The 9,311-nt window shown below is 40.5% G+C and overlaps 1 pseudogene across 1 annotated transcript; it reads right to left on the bottom strand.

The window, feature by feature from the left end:
* Window positions 1-25: 25 nt before the first annotated feature.
* On the bottom strand, window positions 26-5,643 carry LOC311486109 (protein NLRC3-like; annotated as a pseudogene). The gene is made up of 7 exons (XR_014699918.1): window positions 5,638-5,643; window positions 5,202-5,415; window positions 3,236-5,046; window positions 2,972-3,145; window positions 2,557-2,730; window positions 2,415-2,461; window positions 26-1,735 (listed from the first exon to the last, which is right to left on the bottom strand). The product of XR_014699918.1 is annotated as a protein NLRC3-like (transcript).
* Between the last annotated feature and the right edge of the window lie 3,668 nt (window positions 5,644-9,311).

Below are 9,311 nucleotides of genomic sequence, written 5' to 3' on the forward strand. Positions count from 1 at the left end.
ATTTTATTCCATCTGGCTTTTATTACCATAATTACCTTTTGAAACTCGTAACTGTCTTGAGGAAAATTACTTGTTACTTGTATGTCTTAATACAGCTGTGAGGGTGTTATTTTACTGTACATCATTTGCATTATGAACTAAACCAACCAACCAACAAACACAAGTGATTAAATCAAATTAAATTAAACGTCCTGCGGCCCATATGTCCTTCAGTGTCTTTGAAAACAACAGGATGTATTCAACACTGATGGTTCCTAAAAAATGCATTATAGTGAGTTTAAACAAAGTCAAACATGTTTTTTCTCATGTCTTGATTGTTACTGTGCAGATTTTTCTATTTCATGGTATTTGTCATTATGCTGAAAGTTTTTGCCTTTGAGGTTTCAGCACTCATGTCTTTCCCCATGTGTCCTAACTACATCACACAACAGACAAAGGCTTAACATTTATTTAAACAAGATGACAAAGAAAATTACAGATATACAGTAAAAGAACACATGAGTTTTAAGCTAAATAAATTAGGTAAACATTTGATCTCCAAATGGTTAGGTTTAAATCAATGTCCAAATCATCAGATAGATATTAAACTCTGTTTAAACTGATAACTGCAGTTAGGTTAGTTCATGTTTCATTCTTTGGACTGGTACTGGTTTGTTGATCCTGAAGAAACAACACAATTTGACACCACTCTGGATTTCACAGTCATTCACAGTCCTGATTTTATCAGTCTGGGATCACTGTAAAGATAGAACCCATACTTAGATTTAAAGATTATTATACATGCTCTTATTCCACCTGGCCTGTGTTAACATAAGGCCTTTAATAAACTCTTCTGTACATTTGGTAGATAAGTTTTATTGACAACTTTTAAATTACTAGCAAGAAATGGTCAAGTTGGGTTATGAGAAAAGCATGCTTTTGCATCCAGTCCTCTGAAGCTCTGGAGCAGTAAAATGCTATTTTATGTTGAGCTTAGTTTGCTTCATAACTCATAACACAACCTGTAGTTGTGTCATTTCTGTGTTGGACAGATTTCTTTGCTCACCCACAAACAGCCAGAGATTGTCTTTATTGTAGGCTTCAACTCTATCATAGCTCAGGTCTGGTGGTCTCAGTCTGTGCTGAGAGCTGTTCTACAAAGGAGGCAACCTTCATTATTAAATCAGAGTCAGAGAAACTGAGGACCAGAAGATTGTGGACTCAGTCTCATCCTCAGGCGTTTGTCCAAACCCAAAGGCAGGGTAGAGGGGTTCAGTGAATGTAGAGTGGAAGGTGTGGAGGTGGATCCGTCTATTAAAGAGGTTTTTGGATGAGAGAGAGTAGAAGGACAGGGTTCCAGCATTCCAGTCCAGATACACTGCTACCCGGTTGGAGTCAGTGGGTGAGGGTGCGTTGATGTCTGATGGTGTGTTATTGTGCCAGGCAGTGAAACCCTGAGGCGAGCAGGACACACACCAGGACTGATCGTTCCATCCAATACAGCAGTCGTCTCTGGTTCCCTTCCTTCTGATGCCTTTGTATGTCACTCCTATGCTAACCCTTCCTCTCCACTCTACCTCCCAGTAACAGCGTCCAGTCAGACCTTCAGTGCACAGCAGCTGCTTCCAGCCGTCAAATCTCTCTGGATGATCAGGATATGGCTGCTTCTCTCTCACCACCTTCACGTCTTTGTTGTTTTCACACAGTGAGAGGTTTCTGTCTGCTGTGTTTGGGTCCAGTTCAAGTTCACAGAAATCTGATGGTGAAAACAGGAGAGAAGGAAACTTTTTGAACTCACAAATCTGTTATCTATGTAGATGATGTGTGATCATTGCTATTAGTTGATCTTCAAGCAACCAATAATCAGACAAATCTTGAAAGTAGGACCCCAGGGTAACTTCTAAGCAGCTAAAGGCCTCTCCCACATTGGCTTATGGTAATGTATATGAATCCACCATTAAATGAGAGGCATCATAATCAAAACCTCATCCCATCCATGTGATGGTAATGTCCTTGTTAAGGCCTGTTTTGCTCAATCTGGGCCAGGACGGCTTATCATCATTGATGGACCAAAGAATTGTGAATTCAACTATTGACCTCTATCCATGAGCTGAATCTTGAGCATTTCTTGAAATATATGAACTTTATTTGTCCCATTGGGTTGTCTTTGTCTACTTTCAGGAATTGAGTGAAAATGCACTGATGGTTTAAATCATATTTATAACCTTTTAAGCTGATAGGAACCCAAGGCCAGGTTGAATCAATGAAGCACGAAAATAATTTAGTGTGATTGTCAGGTTGAAGATGGTACATTAGTGCAGTAGATAATAGAAGTTATCAAGCACTTCATTTAACTAACCCTAACCCTAACCCTGATCCATGATGGAGTAGCGTCTATTTCATTTGATATGTGATGCTGGAAAAGTGTAACTTACACTTGTTGAGTGATGGTCTCAGTCTGCATTTTCCACAATGATCAGTACTGCAGAGTGACAGAGAAAGACAAATGGTCACTGAGGCAATGTACATACATGTGATGGCCATAATCCATCTCTACACTAATATTATTAACTGTACTTGAGAATTTCCAGTTTCCAGTTTGGGTCCTTCAGTCCAGCAGACAGCTGCATTACTTCAGATTCTTCTAGAGCATTGTAGCTCAGGTCCAGCTCTTTCAGATGGGAAGGGTTTAAGCTCAGAGCAGAGGCCAGAACATTACAGCCTTCCTCTGTGATCAGACAGCCTGACAACCTGGAAACATGAGCAAAATGTAGATACATCCTTCATTAACCATAAATGATTCTTTATGCATTTTTACATTAACAGGTTTACTGTTTTTACCACATGCAGTAAAGCACTACATTCTATCCTCATTTAATCTAAAAACCTATTCTGTAAGAGGTCAGGTGGTCTCACAAATATTGTGAATGTGATGGATTATGCACATACACATTTAATTGTTTAAATGCCAAACCAATAACCAATAACCAACCTGAGAATCTCCAGTCTACACTCTGGACTCTGGAGTCCGATTGAGAGCAGCTGTACTCCGTGGTTGTGCAGGTCATTGTTGCTCATGTCCAGCTCTCTCAGACTTGAGTTCTTGGAGGTTAAAACTGGGGCTAGAACTTCACAGCTTCTCCACGAGAGGTTGCAGTCACTGAGCCTAAAGAAGAAAAAAGTTTGATTATGAAGTGTTTCCTTGCTCTCTGCAGGGAAACATAAACACGATGATGTTATTTATTTGTGCACCTACAGAGACGTTTTGGATGCTTTGACCACTGGTAGCAGCCACTGAAGGAACTCCTTTGAAGCAGAGAATTTCTTCATGTCAAACACATCCAGATCTTTTTGTGATGACAGTAAGATAGAGCAGAGCGCTGACCACTGAGAAGGAGTGGGTTTGTTTTCGAAGAAACTTCCTGATCTCAGACTCTCTTGGATCTCCTCCTCTAAAGTGCGGTCATTCAGTTCATTCAGACAGTGAAACAGATTAATGCTTCTCTCTGGAGAAGGATTTTCACTGATCTTCTTCTTGACATACTCCACGAGCATGTCTTTGACCTGTGGTTTACTTGCTGTCTTTTTCAGAAGACCTCGTAGCAGAGTCTGATTAGTGTCCAGAGAAAGCCCCAGGAGGAAGCGGATAAACAAGTCCAGATGCCCATTGGGACTCTGCAAAGAATTGTCCACTGCCCTCTGGTAGAGTTTTGTCAGTTTAAATTCAGCTGGTAATGCCAACCGCCCAACTCCCACCATGTCGTCACCAGTGTTGATGATCATCACAGAGACGTAGAGTGCAGCCAGAAACTCTTGAAGGCTCTGATGGACGAAGGAAAACATCCTCTCCTGGGTCATCCCACATTCTTCTTTGTAAATTTCTGTGAACAGTCCTGAGTAGACTGAGGCAGATGTTATCTCAAAACCACAGTCTTTCAGGTCTGTTTCATAGAAGATCACGTTTCCTTTATCCAGCTGCTCAAAAGCCAGTTTTCCCAAAGCGAGAATGGTCTTCTTGGTCTTTTCGTTCCAGACTTTATCTGTTTCAGCTTCTTTGTTGTACTTTACATTACTCTGTTTGATCTGCACCACCAAGAAGTGGATGTATATCTCAATCAGGGTCTTGGGCAGCTCTGCTTTGTCCTTGGTCTTTAGTGTGTGATCCAGAACTTTAGCAGTGATCCAGCAGAAGACTGGGATGTGGCACATCATCTGGAGGCTTTGTGATGTCCCAATATGGGAGATGATCCTGCTGGCCTGCTCCTCATCTCTGAATCTCTTCCTGAAGTACTCCTCCTTCTGTGGGTCAGTGAACCCTCTGACCTCTGTCACCATGTCAACATACTCAGGAGGGATCTGATTGGCTGCTGCAGGCCGTGTGGTTATCCAGAGGTGAGCAGAAGGAAGCAGTTTCCCCCTGATGAGGTTTGTCAGCAGCACATCCACTGAGGTGGACTCTGTAACATCAGTCAGGATCTCATTGTTGTGGAAGTCCAGAGAAAGTCGACACTCATCCAGACCGTCAAAGATGAACACAACCTGGAACTCTTCCAAACTGCAGATTCCTGCTTCTTTGGTTTCATTGAAGAAGTGGTGAACAAGTTCCACCAAGCTGAACTTTTTTTCTTTCAGCAAATTGAGCTCTCTGAACGTGAATGGGAAGATAAACTGTACGTTGTTGTTGGTTTTGTCTTCAGCCCAGTCCAGAGTGAACTTCTGTTAGAACTGATTTACCAATGCCAGCCACTCCCTTTGTCACCAGTGTCCTGACTGGCTCATTCCCTCCAGGTAAAGGTTTAAATATATCCTCACATTTGATGGTGGATTCTGAACTTGTATGTTTCCCAGAGGCTGCTTCTATCTGCAGGACTTCATGCTGATCACTGACTTCTTTACTCTTACCCTCTGTGATGTAGAGCTCTGTGTAGATCTGATTGAGAAGTGTTGGGTTCCCTGCTTGGGTAGTTCCTTCAAACAAACACTGAAACTTTTTCTTCAGGTTGGACTTTAATTTACTTTGACAAATTGCAGCACAAGTTTCTGAGGAAACAATGCATGAGAGGTCAATCAGTGGAAGATGAGATTATAAAAAAAATTTGAATCTGATCCCTTATTAACAAATTCGGATCTTGGGTTTATGTAGGTGAATCTGAGACACATAGATATAATAGATAGATATTGTATATTTATAGAGATGGTGCATCATAATTAAAGTATCTTACTGCTCTGCAGAGAGCCAGCCAGCTGACCGTGTTTCTTTCTTCTCAAGAAGTTCAGAGTGATTTTCAGAAATGTATCTCTGTCACTGTTTCTCTTCTCTTCTTCACCATCATCTTCCCTGATGTTCACTGAGCCTTCTGGATGTTCTGAATTCAGGATTCCCTTGAACTTATTCAGCTCTTGCTTCACAAAAGTAATAATGTCCTCCTCAAGCTCCTAGAAGAATACAGCAATAACAGTCAGGAAAACAAAAAAACTTTCTATTTCCACCGCTATTCATGTTATTGCAGGTTAGGTTTTATAAGAGAGATTACTTCAAGAACAAAGACTAACTCACTGGCTAACTTCCCCACATTTGAATATGATTATCTCCAATAGCAGATTAGCAAGGGGAGAGCATTGGTCGTTATTAGACAGAAAAGGGTGTATTGTATTCACCTGCATCTTTTATATTAATACATTATCAATGAATTACATGAATAATTGTCCGTGAAAAGTCTCAATGACTCAGGAGTTTTTGTCTTCCATCATTTTGGTTTTACAATGGAAAACTTCCTTGTTTGGATTCACTGTCATTGCAATTATATTTATTTAGACATGATTACAAAGTCTGTACTGATGGAGGTTACTGGACTTCAGCCAAATACATTCATTCATTCATTCATTCTCTGTAACAACTTGTCACCTACGGCCAATTTAGAATCACCAATGAACCTAACAAGCATGTCTTTGGATGGTGGGAGGAAGCTGGCCTACCCGGAGAGAACCCACGCAGACACAGGGACAACCCTCTTATAACAATCAAATATGCAATCAAATATTATTAAAATAAAACAGTGTTAAACATGCATGTTTCTTCTACATACCCGACATACCTTATTGTCATCATTGTCTGCACTTGAACCAAAACTATGACATAGCTGAAAACAAAACTAAAACACAGACCACAGGAATGGTCTGAGTTTTCTGTGAAGTTGTTTCCACCGTAAGAGGACAGAGGAGTGGTGACTCATCCGTCTCAGTGACTGGTTTAGGTTTTTATCGGCATGGATTTGAACCTGAAACCTTCTTTCTGTGAGTCATCAGTGCTAACCACCACACCGCTGTGCCGCCCCAGCCAAATAAAATAAACAGTAATTATAAAGGTTGTCTGACAGGCTGGAAAACACAGGACATCCCAGATGATAGAACGTGGATGCTGCTCTTCCGTGTAAGAGGTGAGAATCTTTATATGGAAAATTGTTTCGAACATGTCCAACAAAACCAACCAAACAAAGTCAAACAGAAATTGTAGCATTCATTTTACTAATTCCCTATACATTTTTGTGACCTATGCTTTATGTCTGAATTGAAAGGGATAAAAAATAATGCAATATTTGTAAGATGTGAAGGAAATAAGGGCACTGATACCTTGAAAATAGAATCCAGAGGTGTCTGCTGATGCTGATGCTGATGACTGACCTCTGAGCCCTTCTGGGAAGTTCAGGGGAGTGTATGATCACAACTAAACAGAAAGAGACGTTTCATCGATTCTTTGTTACCTAACCAACTCCAACTCACATCTCTAGCTCTCTGTTTGATTTGTTACACAAGTATTTGTCAGTTTTCATTCAGACAGCTGAAGTCAGTCACATGAGTTTGCTCCTGGAGAAACTGTCTGGATAGATTTCTTAGGAATCAAAACAAACTGGTCGGGTTTACAAATGTTTGTCTGATTCATGCAGGGTGCATATGTATTATGTAGGCGTAAAATGTCTCTTAACTGTAACTTTTATTCTTTTAGCCCTTTCCAGTGACACCTGTAGGAATGAATGTGTGTAAACAAAAATCACTTTGTTTCTTTAGGCAGTAATCCTTCCTCTTCCTCTAAATAAAGTGTATTCATATTTTAATCTGGAGCTCAAAATATTTAATGAACAAGTCTTAAGTTCTGTTTTGTTCTTAATAATAATAATAGTAATAGTAATAATAGTAATTTTTGTGGAGGGCTAATTCATAGAACCCAAGTTACATTTGTAACTCTCGTTTTTCTGCCTTGAGCCTAAACCATACTCCTAGGGAGCCTACTCCATCTCCAGTGCTAATAATAATCTTTGCTGGTTGATAAAGCATCATACAAAATAATGAGATTCACCTTGTGCTGATTAGTTTAATCATTGGTGAACTTGGACTTTTACTTTTATGCAAAAAAAAAAAAAAGACGATAGCTTCAACTTTAAGAATGTAACAATAACATTCACTGAATAAAAGAGTTAGGCTAATGTTAACCATAAGATAATTACATGACAACCTTTGAACTAAACTATAATTGTATCAAACTTTCATCTAAATTGTTAAAAATATCTCTCAAAAGTCTTAAAGTTGAAATAGACTGGTCACTCCTCATGGAAACACGGCTGGATTAAGGTGGGCCTGGACTTTCAAAACACAAACTGAAGCTTAAACAGTTAATTGAATCTCTAAGTGTTCATCAGTAAAATCACACAGTAATGAACTTGAAATTCTCACCTTTGCTGATCAGAGGGTTCTCCATTCTTGAATTCAATGGGTTCAATGATAGACCGGTTACTCTTCAGGGAAACATTGGATACAGTTGAGTCCGAGTTCTGGCGGTTCACTTGGCTTCATTGAAAAAGTCAAAGGTTGATTTTAAGGCTGAATTCTGAGCTGGACATCCATTGTTTTCAGTCAACAATCTCTGCATCTTACCTTTTACATCTTGTCTGGTTGTCATTTTGCACACACCAAGCAGCTTTAAAGGAAGAACCTTTGTGCTGTATCTCATCAGAAACATTCATGGTGCACACCTTAACAGACATAAACAGAGATTGTTATCACCTATATCAACAGTATGTCACATGCAATCAAACAGGTCAACCGTGTAATTCATATGTAGTTAAGTAGTTCAGGATTCTTACCTGCTAAACTCAAATCCAGGTGAAATGTTTAAAATGCAGCAGAAAAGCGTCTTTCTCTGTTTGTTCCATGCGATTTGTGTGTGCGTGTTTCAAATTTATTTCTCTTCCCCTCCTTTGATACGTACTTGGTAAACCGGTCTAATCAGTGGAAGAATGTGATGTAGATGTGATTGGTCCCTAACTGGGAAAGAAGGAAATAATGTGGTGGTTGTGTGTTCGAGTTTTCGAACATTTGCACAAACAAGCAAGATTTCACTAACAAGACCACACCTCAGTGGCTTTAAGGAAGTTTATTTTTACCAGGTGAAGAGGAGAGAGGTTGAAGGGGTGGGATGAGAGGGGTTGGAGGTAAAGTATAAATTAGGTCATTATATAACATTCTACAACGTATTTGCATGGTTGGATGGAGGGTTAGTCCACTGTGGGCCAACCTGACCCGGCACCTAGCACTTGTGTTTTTTGATGATGGTGGGAGGAAACCGGAGTACCCAGAGGAAACCCAAGCAAACACGGGGAGAACATGCAAACTTCACACAGAAAGGCCCTGAGACTCAAACCCTCTCCGTCCCAGGGATTCAAACCGAGGGCTGTGAGGCACCAGTGCTAATCACTGTTCCACCGTGTTCAAACTTCAGTAAACTTATGCAAGTTTATTGAAGCTTGAACACAGGCTAATGTCGGCTGTAGCCCACACATTTTTGCTTATACTATTTTTATTTTATTTTATTTAATCTTTTTTATCTGAGGTTCTTAAGAGTGTTTTTTATGTACAACTAAGCTACTGTGACCAAGCAATTTCCCTTGTGGATGAATAAAGTTTATCTAAGTCTAAGTCTAAGTCTAAGTCTAAACACCGCCAGTCCAACACTTCTGACACTCTTGCTCGCAAACTCTCAGCTCTACCATAACTGCTGTCTCTGGCATGGTGCATTCACTGACATCAAGGACAAAAAAGGGGGGTGGAGGTATTCCAGTGCAGACAGGCATCCGCGGCTGCGACCAGTTTCGGCAGCGCCTTCGGACCCCGCCTGTTGCACTGGGGGGTGGTAGCGATGAAGGCGTGGGATTGGGGGTTAGGGAGGTGTATTGCATATGTGCATGTGTGTAAGTGTCCGTGGGTGCGTGTGTGTTTATAAGCCTGGAGAGTCGCTTCGTCTAGCCTCCCAATCAGTGCCTCAGTTCGCGGGATGTCAT

This window comes from Chelon labrosus, assembly GCF_963514085.1.
Source record: "Chelon labrosus genome assembly, chromosome: 3".
Taxonomy (NCBI): Eukaryota; Metazoa; Chordata; class Actinopteri; order Mugiliformes; family Mugilidae; genus Chelon; species Chelon labrosus.